The sequence below is a fragment of the Coptis chinensis genome, chromosome 5, assembly GCF_015680905.1.
Source record: "Coptis chinensis isolate HL-2020 chromosome 5, ASM1568090v1, whole genome shotgun sequence".
NCBI classification, from domain to species: domain Eukaryota; kingdom Viridiplantae; phylum Streptophyta; class Magnoliopsida; order Ranunculales; family Ranunculaceae; genus Coptis; species Coptis chinensis.
Genome location: NC_141460.1, coordinates 20,543,854 through 20,559,719, shown reverse-complemented (window position 1 = coordinate 20,559,719; position 15,866 = coordinate 20,543,854). Strand labels below are relative to the sequence as shown.

The 15,866-nt window shown below is 38.1% G+C and overlaps 1 long non-coding RNA gene across 2 annotated transcripts; it reads left to right on the top strand.

The window, feature by feature from the left end:
* The first annotated feature begins 9,297 nt into the window (after window positions 1–9,297).
* Window positions 9,298–12,962, top strand: LOC147497047 (uncharacterized). Of its 2 annotated transcripts, none has more exons than XR_015195003.1 (4): window positions 9,298–9,673; window positions 10,204–10,251; window positions 10,513–10,591; window positions 12,563–12,962. It is a non-coding gene; the product is annotated as an uncharacterized LOC147497047 (long non-coding RNA). The 2 variants fall into 2 exon arrangements; XR_015195002.1 differs by having other exon boundaries at window positions 9,306–9,673; window positions 10,420–10,591.
* The last annotated feature ends 2,904 nt before the right edge of the window (window positions 12,963–15,866 follow it).

The window sequence follows — 15,866 nt, the reverse complement described above, 5'->3', positions numbered from 1 at the left end:
CTCCTGATCCGGCCCATACATCGCGACTTGGTTATACCCCATAGACGCGTCCATGAAAGAGAATATTTTGTACCCTGCCGTCCTATCCACCAACTCTTCTACTCGCGGCATGGGATAACTGTCCTTCGGACACTCTGTATTCACATCCGTGAAATCGACGCACATACGAACTTTGCCGTTCTTTTTCGGTACTGCAACCACATTGGATAGCCACTTAGTGAATTCCGTTTCCCGTATTATTCTAGCTCCCTTCAACCACGCCACCTCTTCGTGAATGCCCTCCGCGTACTTTGGTCTAACGCTCCGCATCCTCTGCCTCACTGGCTTGGCATCTTCCTTCATGTGTAACCTATGACATGCAAATTCTGGGTCTAATCCCATTACATCCTCAATGGTCCATGCAAACACATCTCTATTTTCTGACAAGAATTGTATCAATGTACTCTTCCGATCCTCTGGCAGACTGGATCCTACCGATGTGAACCTTTCTTCCTCCCCGTCCCCAATATTCACCACTTCAATTTCATCTAGCGTCTTTGGACCCTCCGTTGGTTCCAACTTTCTCTCCGCGGGGGCACACTATAATTGTTATGCTTGCCTCTTCCTAGGATGGGAACTTTCTTCTTCTGTTCCGTGGACCAATCGTTTCACTGTACCCCTATGACTGTTCTTGGCCGTCACCTGATCTCCGCAGACTTCATATGTGCCCGTCGGAGTAGGAAACTATATCACTTGATAGTACGTGGATGGGACGACCTTCATCTCATGGATCCACCGCCTCCCTAAGATCGCGTTGTACTGTGACGCAAAATCTACCACCATGAACCGTGCGAATACTGTCACCGGACCCGTGGTTACCAGCAACAAGAGTTCTCCCATAGGCTCTGCCATACTTCCATTGAATCCATATAAATTAGTTCGCGGAGGCCTCAACTGCTTAGGATCCATTCCCATTTCTTCCAAAGATCCTTTGAACAACAAATCCACCGTGCTGCCACAATCGATTAACACTCTCTTCTTCACCAAGTAATTGCCCATCGCCACCATGATGACCAACGCATCATCATGGGGAGAGTCTACTGCCCGCAAATCCGCCTTGCTGAAGACGATCCTGTCTTTATCCTCTACTGACCCTACCCTTGGTCGTGGCATATCAGTCCCGTCATGGATCTGCTGGATGCTCGCGGTCCTCCTCACCCTATCTCTATGGGCATTATGACTTAGCACCTCCCCACTGAAAATCACATGAATAGTTCCCAATATCTGATCCTGTCACGGCAAACGCTCCTCATTCTGCGCACCCCTCACAAACTCTCTCATCTTACCCCTTTCCACCAATCTCTGAACCATCCACTTTAGCGTGTAATAGTCATCAGTCTCATGGTTTCGCATCTGGGCATCATCATGGGGAGAGTCTATTGCCCGCAAATCTGCCTTGCTGAAGATGATCCTGTCTTTGTCCTCTGCTGACCCTACCCTTGGTCGTGGCATATCAGTCCCATCATGGATCTGCTGGATGCTCGCGGTCCTCCTCACCCTATCTCTATGGGCATTATGACTTAGCACCTCCCCACTGAAAATCACATGAATAGTTCCCAATATCTGATCCTGTCACGGCAAACGCTCCTCATTCTGCGCACCCCTCACAAACTCTCTCATCTTATCCGGTAGCTCTATTGGTGTGTTCCGCGGCCCTTCGTACCCTACAGGTTTTTAATCAACGGCAATATTTCTCTCAACGGTCTATTCAGCGGTGTCACCTCTATCTCCCGGTATGGCTTCCTTTCTCTATTCTCCCTTCTAACCCTTTCCCTGACTCTTTCCGCCCTCTGGGGGGTGGCCGCGGTACCCACCACATTCCCTTTCAGACGTCCCTTCCTTTCGGTGTTCCCTGTCTTTCTCCAACGATAAAACAGCTTTCCCTGACCTCTTAGACTCCTTTTGTAAAGTGTCCTCATACCTGATGTATTTCTCTACCCGCAGATATAGCTCATGCAAGATTGCAATCTCATTCTTCGCGACTGACTGGTGCACTCCCGTTCCTGGCCGCAGCCCTCGCTCAAACGCAATCACCGCGGTTCTCTCGTCCAGATTCTCGACCTTCAACGTCTCAGCCTTGAACCGACATAGATATTCCCTCACTGACTCCGCTGACCTTTGTCTCACATTGAACAAGGTCGCAATGTCCACCACACGCTTCTTCTGGTGTATGAAATGATCTACAAATGCTTGTTCCAACTCTTGGAAATTCCTTATGCTCCTTGCTGGTAACCGATAATACCAGTCCGACGCCCCTCCTTTTAAACTGGCCGAGAACATCATGCATCTCAGCCCATCATACCGCGACTCTTGCCATAGCAGCATCTGCTGCCGAAAATTATGGATGTGATCCGCGGGGTCCCCTTTACACTTGTACCTCTCGAATCTAGGCTAATTAAAGCGCTTTGGGACCTCCGACGCCTAGATGACGTCCACTAAAGGGTTGCAATTTAGCCTAGCCACCACCTGACTAGCTGCTCCTCCATGACTCTTCGCTTTCTGTTGGTTCGCTTCCCTATCCTTGTCTATCATCTCTTGCACCTGTTTGATTGTCAAGCCGGTCACTGGGTTTTCAACGAGGTTCGGCCCATCCTCCTCCTCTTCAGAGCTATCACTTACCTCTCTGCTTGCGCCTTCCTCTTCTCTTTCCCTCTCTCTTCTCAACCCGTCGTTCTCCTCTTTTAACCTCCCGATCTCTTCTCTCATGAGTCGCGTCTCTTCTGTTTCCGGCTCCTCTCTCATGTCTCCTTCTTCATCAATCATCGCCTCTGATGTTGGTTCCTGCACCGCCACTCTCTTCGGTCTGCCCACCCATTTCTTAGGTGCCATTTCTACTTTACTTTTGTTCGTTGTCCCCACAAATAGCGCCAAATGTATGAACCTAAAATCTCACGCCTGCTACAGTTCTCTTCTTCTCCCTTTCTTTTTCTTCTCGCTCCCTGTTTTCCTCTCCCTTTTCTCTCTAATGCAGCCCCATTTTATGTCTTCATCCTCTTCTTTTTATACCCCTCCCCTTCCTTTCTGGACCGCCCATTTGTCCCCTCATCTGACGGCTCTCCTGTTTGTCGTACCTCGCCACATCCGCCCCCTAGGGTTCCACGACTCGGTTCTCCTCCTCCCCAGGGTAGCGTATTAAGCTGCTTCCCTTCCTTGTCCTGTTGACTCAGTCTTCACTCCTCTATTGAGATGCCCCAATCCAAACTGTCCCTCTTCCCTCCATCCCTCAGCCCATCTTATAGTCGTACCAGTGCCACGTCCACTCTCTAGGGTTTTGCGGACATGATCCCATACTCCCCAGCTTCCTTGTTACACTGCCTCCCCCCTTTGTCTTTGCCTAAGTCCAGTGTTATATAATGGGCCACTACAGGTCTCTGAATTAGATAAGAGGACAGAGGAAAAGACGATGATGAGAATCGAGAAAAAACAAGGGGGAGAGAAACAAAAAATGAAAATGTTTTGTGACATCAGCATTAGATATTGTTATGTCTAGTATCTAGTGTGAAATCTAAACCCTTAAACCGATCTAATCTCACGGTCACAAAATTGAGTCCAGAAAACTTGAGTCCCATAACCGGACCCAATACTAAATACTTCAAATTCTTAATAAGTAATTATTTTAAATTCAAAACAACAATATTAGCAACTAAAAGATTGTATCCTATGTCCTGCATCAAATATAAAAGACACTATCTACCTATGGAACCCTCTCACCACTAATTACATTTCTATCCCTTGTCCACCTAATCCTACTCTTTTTCCTACTCGTGGGAAGACTACCAGATTTGTATTTGTTTTTCATCAAGCTATTAATAGATATAAAGTGGTAAGGCTTGTTTCTGAATTAGATTACGATAAGTGGGTGTTTCAAACTCGTATTAGTGCGTACATTGTTAGAAGAAGTTTGTCGTGGAGAACTTTAGAACAAGATAACCAGTACAATAACAATTTTATAAGTTCGACATCACCACTTGTCCATGGAGCTCTTCATTGGCTTGTACACAAGACTAGGCATTGTCATTCTGCAGTTGTCATTTCCTTTGATTTGAAAGAAGAGGTTTGTCAAGCAGGGCCGGCTCAAGCCAAGATGTGGCCTTAGGCGAGGCTTTTATTTGCGAGGCCTTTATTTCCTAGGCCATCTATAATCACCAAAAAAATCACTATATATTCACAATTTTATTATAAATTAAGAGCCAAAATCTCTAGTATCAAGACATAAATCAAACTAAAATGATGAGAACGTAACCAAATAAACATCAAAACTATAAATAAATAAAATAATATATTCATGTTTTTAAAAAATAAAAAAAATCATGTGTCACAAGAACTGTGAGTATTAAATGATGAATTGATGATTAACCGTTTAGAACTCAAAGAGTGAAATTGACAAATGGTTAAACTTGAAATTGGTGAAATAGAACAAGTGAGAGAGAAAGATTTAATGAGAGAAGTGTAGTGGCAATTTCTTTAATTAAGACAGTTGAATTAAGAAAGAAGAAGAAAAGGCGTAGAATATGGAGATTTTTTCACTAAACGTTGGATTTCCCCATTTGTTTTTATTCTTCCAATGAAACAATTTGGTTAAATGAGCACACTCCTACAAAAACTGAAATTACTACGTGTTTGTAGCCATTGGATTCATATTAATACTTCGAGATGTCATTTGTGCAGTGGACTATTGGATTGTATACACTCCAAATTAATTCACTCCGAAACTTAGTGCGTGGATAGAAACCCATTTGTAAACAAATTGACAATCATATCCTTTTTTAGTGTTTTTTTCTTTATAAAATTAGGTAATAATAAACAAATATGTGGATAAACTATGAAATATGAGGCCTTCCAAATTTGAGGCCTTAGGCAGCCGCCTAACTCTCCTAAGGGTTGAGCCAGCACTGTTGTCAAGAAATACAATTTCCGAATGATGATAACTTTAGTTACCAGTATTTTTATTTTCATGTTGGGGGATTGGGTGGATTACTTTGTTTGTTTTGTCATCAATGTGGAGTAGTGGATCTTCAGATATGGGTCATGAAACAGTATGGTGTGATCAGTTCATGGACCAAACAATTTAGTGTTGGAGGTAGTGTCGGCTCATCCATAAGGCGACTTAGGCGGCCGCATAAGGCCTTAGATAAGGCCTCAAAATTTCCTTATTTCTCCTTACATAAATTTGATATTACCATATTTTATAAAGAAAAAAATAAAATAAATTAATACTAGGAGTCTATTTGTTTTATCCCCACGCACTAAATCCAGGGAGTGAATTGGTTTGAAGAAAATTTAATCCAATGGACCACTACAAAATTTGCATCTCGGAGTTATATGATGAATCTAATGGTTGCTAGTGCGTAGTTATCTTAATTTTTGTGGGAGTGTCCTCATTTAGTTAGATATCTTAATTAGAAAAAATCAAAGAAAATATAAAATCCCACAATATATGCTAGAATCTCCACATTCCATGGCGCCTTTTCACATCTTCTCAACTTTACTAATTAAAGACATATATATTAAACGCATATTAACCAACCTCTCTCCCTCTCAACTAGGGGTGGAACTCGGGCGGGTTGGGTTGGGCTGATGTATGACACTAGCCCAACCCAAGTTTCAAATGTTTCAACCCGAGTTTAGGACTAAGCCCGGTCGGTCCTTAAATTTTCAGCCCAAACCCTAACCTGACCAATTCAGGTTGGGTCGAGTTATGTCAGGTTGGTTAAACTTTTCATATTTTTTTGGAATTATGGAGTAAAATTGAAATCTTCTAATAAAATCTCTTGTTTGAAAGGAAAACTAATTTTGTTGATTACATTATTCTCTCTAAAATAGAGATTTTCAACCTTATTTTTTACAAAAATAGAAGAATTGTTATGAAATCCGTGGGCCTATATGGATGTCCACCATTGAGCCCATATGAGACACCTCCTCATATGTGTTTATCCTGGTAATCCTTGTATCTTGGTGTTTATCCTAGTAATCATTTATCTTGGAAAGGAGGTTACCTAGTTATATATAAAGTTAACCTCCTCCCATTCAGTGATACTTCAATCCAGTGTTATCAGACCCAACCCCGCCTGGTGGGTTGACTCGGTAAACCAGTGAACCGGTCCCCTAACCGGGTTGGGTTGATAATTAGATTGTTTAAGCACTTAACCCAGTGCTGAACCAGTTAACTCGGGTGGTTTTTTATTAATCCGGCTAAATTGGACGGTTAACTAGTGGGTCGAGCGGGCCGATCCAATCTGCTGACTGTGGTATTTTTAGGTGGTCTCGAACCTTGGTTCCCAGCACATCAATCAACTTACACACATCAAGATATGCCAACTTATCACTCAACTATTACTGATTATTGGTTATGTATAAATATATATACTATATAGTCCAAATAGTGACCCACTGGTCCACCCAGTGAACCACTGGTCCAACCACTAACCCAGTGACCCAGTCCCTTCATCGGGTTAACCTCCAGGCTGGGTCTAATAACACTGCTTCAATCAATAAGATTTCTCTCTCTCATTCTCTCCATGATTCAATCTACTTAAGTTAGTGTGGTGCTCTCTCTAAGACTATTTAATTCTAACACGTTATCAGCATGAAGACTCTGGGAGCTATCAACTTCTCAGTGCCATATTCTTCTACGCATCATCTACTACACAAAAGCAAAGCACGAAGACTCTAGGAGCTATCAACTTCTCAGTACCATATTCTTCTACTCATCATCTACTACACAAAAGCAAAGGTATGAGAACACTAACCGATTTGTTTTCACTTGAGCAAGTTTTTTGTTTTCTGCTTAGATGAAAGTCTTTTTCCATTGTTGGATTGACCTGAAATGTTTACTGTAGATACACGACTCATGTTGTATAAACATATCAAAAGTTTAGGAAAATCCAACGGTTAGATCATCGGATATAAAATAAAGAATGTTACTGTTTATACTTGATCTATGACTTCAATTCGAATATTCTTTTCTTTTTTTTTTTTTTTTTTTTTTATGTATACTCTTGAATAATGATGTAAACCCTAAAGTTCTACGATATATTTGGAACCTGAAGTTCCAAGATCTTTTTTTTTTTTAGAGAGAGAGACTTGTTTTTTATCGGGGGTAATAGAACATGGAGATCCTGAAGAATGCAGACAATGGGTTTAATCTCCCTAGTATTTAAATGGTTGCACAAAACCCCCTATAAAGCGAACAAATGCATAAAACTTTCCTATTATTTAAAACATAACATCAAAGCCAAAACAGACCAAAATACCTCTGTGAAAACCGGACTGACGTCATCAATCTTTACTTATAATTTCAGCTTAAGGACAAACCGGACTGACATCATCCTATGTAAATTTGTATTTACATATGACAATATAAAATTACACAGTCTTCTTAACCAATTTAAATTTAAATTTTCATATGAAATTTTTTTCATAGGAAAATTTAAATTTATATTCTGTCTGGTGTTGTCGGAAAATTTTCAATCCCAAAAGTTACTATGTAAATTTAAGTTTTCATAGCTCCAATGACTATATAAATATAGTTTTACATATATATGACTATGTAAAAATACATTTACATATATTCTGTCAGGTGTCGGAAAATTTTCAATCTCAAAAGTTACTATGTAAATTTAAGTTTTTATAGCTCCAATGACTATGCAAATATAGTTTTACATATATATATATATATATATGACTATGTAAAAATACATTTATATATAGTCGGGAAATTTTCAATCCCAAAAAGGTAAAAAAGGAAATAAGATAAAATGGGAAATAAAAACAAACTAGATTTTATCTCTTTTTTTAAAAACAATGAGGTTATTTAACAAGACCTAAATAATAGGGAGGTTATGTGATATGGGTCGATGGGAGGGAGTTTATACTCAACCGAGTTAGAACCAAGGGGCTGAGCCTCATTTCTTGCTGAAGAATGTGTCCCACCAAGTCATGTAAAGACTTATTTTTATCAGGGGGAGAAATAGAACAGGGGGAGCATCCTGAAGAATGTATCCCAGGACATATGCACTGTACTCTTTTTCCTTATCTAGGTTTTATCCCACTGGGTTTTCCTAATAAAGGTTTTAATGAGGCAGTATTAAGCAAGTCACAATGATTTTGAGTAATGTTGTACTCTTTTTCTTTCGTTTTGGTTTTTCCCACTGGGTTTTCCTTAGCAAAGTTTTAATGAGGCAACTGTCATTTGATAGTTATAGAGCATCCAGAAGAATGCTAAAAAAGTTGCATCCACCAGAATTTTCACAAGAATGGTGGACATCCAAGGGGGAGTGTTATGAAATCCCATATGAGACGCCTCCTCATATGTGTTATTTATCCCGGTAATCCTTGTATCTTGGTGTTTATCCTGGTATTCCTTTATCTTCGAAAGCTAAGGAGGTTATCTAGTTATATATAAAGGTAACCTCCTCCCATTCAGTGATACTTCAATCAATAAGATTTCTCTCTCTCTCATTCTCTCAATGATTCAATCTACTTAAGTTTGTGTAGTATTCTCTCTAAGGCTATTTAATTCTAACATGAATGAAATATATACGGACATATATGCACATGGGCTCGAGTTTTTTGGTTTTTTGATATTCTAACCCGAGCCCAACCCAAAACCGAGTTGGGTTTGGATTTTACAAAACCAAGTCTGGACCACGGATCTGATATGTTAGCCCAAGACCAACAAAAGTCGGGTTTTAGTCCATCGGGCTTGGGCTAACCCGAACCAAGTTCCACCCCTACTCTCAACGTCTCTCACACACACACTACTTCCAATTTCTAAAGGAAAAAAAGGTATCGCTTAGATCGGTCGCCCAAGTCCACGTCTAGGCTTGAGCCGGCCTTGGTTGGAGGATTTGAAGTCTATAGGTCATTTGCCTCTTTGGAACCACTAGGTGTCTCCAGCATCACATAAATTATTAAAAGAGAACGAATTTGTAGACAGACTTGTCCACAAACATCACTTTTTGATTGGTTAGTTCAACTTTTGGGAAACTAAATAGTTTTTCCGGGCAGTTAAATAGTATTTTCGAGCATCTACTCCACCAATCAGTAGTTGAGGGCTTGTGGACAGTAAAAACATTTACCTGTCCACAAATTTGTTCTGTTATTAAAACCCCATATTTTTTGTTTTGGCAGTAAACTTCTAGTGGGTTTTGAGGAGTTAAAACAGGCCCATTATAATAGCCCAAATAGCTGGGTTTGGTAACTTGGTTTGACCCAACCGATTGATACAACCCAATAGACATCCTCTCGTTCTCTCTCATGTCTTCACGTACCAAAAGTAAGTCAACCAGAAAAGACCAAAATCGAAGACCAAGCTTATGGAAAATATTCCTATTTAAGTTATCTTGACTTAAGTAAGCTTTCGGGTTCAACATTGCTGCCGATTATTCCGTGGTTCGTGCAAGGTTTGTGTCAGTCTTGAGTTCATAGGTTATTTGTGGGTTTGGTCTCACTTTGTTTGCTTTAGCAATTATGATGGGGCAGAAATGTTGTCTTGTCGTATTTGTATTCATTGTTGATTCGATGGTCTGATTTGGAGCTACTAGCTAAAGTTGGGGGAAGAACCAATCATCACAGATGGGTCGATGAAATCCAATACCGAGTACTAAGAGGTTTACGTTATATCGGCGAGAAGGCAAGTATATCTACAAGCTTTTCTTTTTATGACCAAGTCTAGTTTCGACTTAGATGTCAACACTTTTACTGTGCATTTTAAATTGAGATTGGAAGCGTGGATTACAATAATTAATGTATTTGTAATTCCTTTTCCTGCTGAGTTTGTTTATTGTATGTTGAACCCATATGATTAAACTGAAATTGGTTTTATTTGTGTTGTTGTGCTTTTGGTTCTTTATTCTGACTTGTGTTGATGAATGAATTATTATTCGATAAAGATGATGCACTTTCTGAGTTTTGAGCTATATATTATGTATAAGTGTTTGGGATCATTTGTGTACGCTGCACTTGTTGAGTTCACTTGTTTTCCACATCTTTTGATAAATATTTCTACTGGTCAGTATTTGGAAGTATGTGTATTTGGAATTAAGTGTGTGTTGGCTCAGTTTTATTTGATATGCTTGGTATATTTTATTTAGATTTGAAAAGACTAGTTCGTGGATATTACTTGCTGGGCGTGTGGTTTTTACGCCCTTACAAATTTTGCAGGTGTTGGATTCTTGACCACGTGGAGAGAGAAGTTGGGATATTATTCGGGTTAGAACTTGGACACTTTGTTTTTGTTTTATATTTATTAGTTATCACCCGTATTTGATTTATCGTAATGGTTTCATTTTGTAAACCGGTTACTTGACTACTCTAACACTTGTCAAGACGGTCAAGAAACTGGGTTCTCCGACTCATTTATATCTTGGGCTGGTTCAGCTAGGTATAGTGGGTTTGGGGCGTTACAAAAACCAACTCCATCCGGGAACTTAAGAACTTTGGCTTTAAGTTTCTTAATGCGTTTACGTACAGAAGAAGCCTTATCTCGCCTAGAGTTATCAGTGGACTCGATCACAACATGACATAGAGGAGGCCAGATGAACATGGAAAGGTAATAATTATGTAGCAGATTTCATTTTTTCAATATATTTATGCATTCTCGTTATTTGGAATGCTGCGGATTATCCTTGTTACTTGGTAAGTTGGTATGTATCTATTTTTGGCTCAATAAATTAATCATATGTTTTGGGAGTGAAACACAAACCAAATTACTTTGAGAGTACAATTAATTAAGTGTACACAAAAGCATGCCATCTAGAGAATAAATTATCTTGAAGTGTATATATTACTGTTGCGTGTTGGAAGGTGTGAAACACTGAAACCCATGCACAAATGGTCTTCTTATATCCCATAGGATAGGTACATATTGTAGCCGTCTACTCAATAATTTTAGCATTGCTTTCTAGCAATATTTTTTAAACCAACACACAAAAAAGGGCTCACCAAAACAGCTTGCTATATGGAACATCCATTCTTTGAGGAGCTTAGCAAGTTCGCATTAAGACTAAATTTTCTTCTGAAACTACCAAGGAAACACCTAAATGTGTTTAGCTAAACTGCACTCTGAGAATAGGTGACAAACTGTTTCTTTGTTTGTCTGACACATGACACGACTGCCTGCAATGATCTTCCCCCATTCTTAAGTTGCCTGTTGTCAAACTTCTACTCCAAAGAAATCGCGAACCGGTGAAACTTGCCTTGGCCGTACTCTGTGATGTATACTTTCTTAACTGGGAAATCATAAGCCCAATTTCCTGTTCAGCAAGTCCATTCAGTTCAATGATCTCTAACAATGATTTTGTTAGAAATGTGCTAGTAGGAGAATGAGTCTCAACCCCACATGAAAGTTAGAGCATTATCACAAGCAACTTAATTTGGATGTCTATGCAGATGCATTATGTCAGTCTGATGATCAGTGCCTATTAATTAGGCACAATCCACGCTTGTCTTTAATCTTAGACCATCTACTCTCACGTCCTTTCTACTTACCACTTATTCCGATGATAAGAGAATGATAGTTTTTCTTCAATCTCAATCTTAACCTCTTAATTTTATTTTTGAAGTACAAAAAATTGCACGAACTAGAAAATCAGGTCTTCTCTTAAACGGACATGTTCGTGGGGCAGCTTATATGGTGCCTTGAACAACTTATATAGTGTCTCGAACAGTTTTTTAATTTATGCTTATTAACTTGTTCATGGATAGCTTATATACGACACTATATAAGTTGTGCAAGACACTATATAAGCTCTAAAGCACGGACGCACCTACCAATGGGCTGTGTCCGCGTCGGACGAGACATGGACGCGCGTCGGACGCGGTGAACTAAACCCGACGCGGTCAACATGGTCAAGACGCGGATTTTGACCCAAAAAAATAAAAAATAAATCAAAATAATATTAAAAAACTCAATTTTTTCATTTTTTTGTTTTGTTAAGACTTATGACATGTCTTTAAAGTTTGATTAGGAAATATTAAACTTAGTTTTGTGGCTATTTATCTTTAATAGTTTCGAATTTATAAATGTTGATACATTTAATTTAGTTTTTAATGTTTAATTTATATAAAATAAAATTATAAATATTAATTAATTTCTACGTCCTTTGCCACGTCTGCGTCCTACCTTTTTGAAATATAACCGAGTCGCCACGTTTGTGTCCGCGTCATTGTCCGTGTCCGTGCAACATAGTATATATAAGCTACTCAAGACACTATATAACATGTTCGTAAATGGACAGTCCGTTTAAGAGAAAGCCTGACAATATATATGTCTATATCTATATTATATTCATGGTCAAGTTCTGGTCCATGTTCCAGGCTACTATAATAAGATGCTCGTTCTGCCAAATATAAAATATCGCCTGTTCTTTTCAATGTCATAACTATTTAATGCTAAATTCATCTCCTTGTTAGACAGCTGATGCATCGACTGTCACTGGCTATTGGTGTTTGTTTTATGTTTGTCTCTGTGTGCATCGGCCCTTGTCTTTGTGTATCATGTAAACTTGTTTTCATCACACAGGTTGGTGACTTGGTGTAGTGCTGAAGATGATTACATAACCCATCCCATTCCAGTCGTTTCCCAGAAGAAGGCTGCAGTGGTAGTGTGGTACTTTAGACTTGTTTAGAGAGTATTATTTAGTGTTTGAGGAAAGTTAGCTTCTTGTTCATTTCTCGCAGAGATTCAGTTCGTTGCAATTTTCTGTTAGGATTCAGTGAAGAATGTTCATTCATAGCTCCCAATCTTAACGAGGTCAGTTCTTAGACTGTCTCTGTTCTTGAATTTTGAGTTTAAAGCTTGACTTGTCATTGTACTTTATGGTCGAAGCATTTTTGAATGTTATCCAATTCTTGTAATTTTTGCAAGATTTCAGATTTCCACTTCTATTGAAAAAAATAATAATAAATAGGTTTGACAAGTTTTTTTTTGTTTTTTTTTAATAAGTTTTTAGGGTTATGGAGACCACCCCTACCTGCATTAAGATCTTTGATAAACTTTTCCTAGCCTATCCTCCTCAATAATACAATGCAGCCTATTGCAAATGGACGAACAAAATAACAAACACCAGTTACATTTGATAGAGCTACTAAATAATCAGCCGCTCTATTACATTCCCAAAAGATGATTGATTCTAATTAGGGGTGTCTCTGTTTTCCGAAAACCCATTTTTTTTTAATTCCGATCCGATATTTTTCCAAATTTGGTAATAATATTTGTGTTCCGATATCTGATTTTTCTGAAAAATAATTGGATCGGAATTGGTTGTGTTTTCAAAATCCGATCCGATTTCCGATTAATTTCCAAATTTTTAACATATATAGTTACTTCATATAGTTACTAAATTAAAACTGCATATAGTTTACAAACCAAATAAAAATCCTAGAGAAGTACAACATTGTCTCTCTCACAATTTCAAGAAATCAATATTGTCATTCTAGTACAAGTTTCAATTTATCCCATATTCCTATTTACTGAATTAATGCATTAACATGAAGAAAAATTTGTTGAATGAACATGTTAAAAGGTCTAAATTGTTTACTGAATTAATACATTTCAAAATGATTGATAAATGAATGTATTAATTGGATAAGAAATGGTTATTCTAAAAGAGAATCTGATTATATAATTCAAATTTCCGATTTACTTCCATTTTTTTTTATATAGATTTCGAAATTTCGGAAATTTTTTCGATTTTCCGAGTTTTCCGAATTCGGAAAAAAAATTGTCATTCGAAAAATAATTGGATCGAATTTGGAAAGGATATTGTCATCCGAAAAAAATTGGAAATTTTTCCGAAAACCCTTTATCCGATCCGATCCGAAATCACCCCTAATTCTAATAAAAGAAAAGCTAGCTGTAGTAGCTTTGATATGATTTCTTCTACTAGGTTTTCACAATACCAAGGTACTCTTTCCTTTCCCAGTAGAATAAAAGTATATAACCAGTAGAATAAAACCTATTAATGTTACTTGCAGTTTCCTGCTTTATCAGTTTGAAATTATCCCAAATATTGTACTCTTTTTTTCCTACAATGAGTATTGGTGAAACTATTGACACAGACGGTGAAGAAACATGATACAACAGATTTTCGTATCTTGAAAAGAATTTCAATTTCCAAACGCCCAAGAAAAAGTGTGCTTCCTTAGGTGCCATTCCATGTATTTTACTAGTTAATGCCCATGCCTTCGGCATGGATTCCATAAAGAAATATCACAAATAATATGATTTAAAATTCCACATGTATTTATTATTTATTGTGATGGGAAAAAAATTGATAAGTGGGTAGCTCGATGAAAATAGAAGTGTCCAAGAATAGAAAATTCTCCTAAAGAATCGAAAAATAAAAATTGATAAGTAGGCAGTTCGATGAAAATAAGAGTGTCCGTGCCGAATAACTATGTAGACTGAGAAATGCAGCACAATTAAAATTCTAAATAGTTGGGTTCTGAAGGTTGATTGGGCTTCACGCTCCGTTGGCTATCAAGGGAGGCAACTCGAGATTGATTGGAGGTTCTAAAGGTTGTCCAACGTTTTATTAAATAATTGTAATCAATCCTTAGCTTTCAAATCACACGTGAAACACGAAATGCCTATGAAGATTCTTGTTTTGATTGTGAATTATAGGCACAACAATCTTTAGGATTCATCGGTTCTACAAGTAGTAATGTTTCCAGTTTACTAATACAATATTAATATTTGGAACAAATAGATATAAAAAATAAATTTTGTGAATGTACACCAACTCCATACAACTTATACAACTAATGCATTTGACAAAATAGTGATAAAATCAATGACCATGCTTAGTATTCTCCGTCCCAGCAATGCCTATTGTCTATCCAAAATCCTAAATTAGAAGGCAACACCATAACCATCTACTTAAGGACCATAACCATCTACTTAAGGACCATTGTGCAATGTTGAGCTGATGAGGCCATCATAGAATATTACCACCTGTCAGTAAATCAATAAGTTTAACACAAACAAAAATATTTCTGCAGCTTCAATAACCTTAAAAATTGCCAAATTCTACCTTTAATTCAACTAATTCTAAGGAAGTTGCAAGTACCCTATTAAAAGGTCATGTTTAAGTAAGTAAGTAAGCAAATGCAGTCAGTCTCGCCGCTATTTTGCAGATCCATCAATGCTAATTGGACTCATTATTAAACTGACTTCCCTAAAAGCTTCTTGGAAGCATACATTCATAATTGGTTTAACTGAAAAAGTAAAATAGTAGACTTCGATATCTTTCTAGTCATATTCATCCATATTGTTTTAGAAACGCGTATACGTCGTGCAACACATTTTGTATAGCTCTGCTTGGACAAAAAAATTGTGGCAAATTAATCCTACAAAAATTTATTTCGCTATACATGAATCGACCAAATATCAACTCCGGTTTTCAGAAAAATACTTAATGGATATCAACCTATTTCATACACAACTACACCTCTCACAATGTGTCATACCAAGTAAACAACTTAACAAATGAATTGACAGTAGACCTGGGGCAAATGATAAATTCCCTATGGTGAAGATGATCATCAGTGCACAACACGAAGACTTTGGAAAACCAAGAGGCCTGCGTAAAGTGCATGGAGTGGCCAAGCAATTCCAGAGTTTGCACCCTTATCTGGAATATACAGGAGACTCAACACCTCTTCCAAAGATGTTTAGATCAAATTGATCCGTCGGGGAAAATCCAAGGTCGCTTCGCAATTGGTTTTGTCAACATGAACTCTTTACTCACATCACATGAGCAAAAAGAAAATACATGAATTTTCATTTTGAAACCATTACAAATTAAAAATGTGTAGCAGAACGA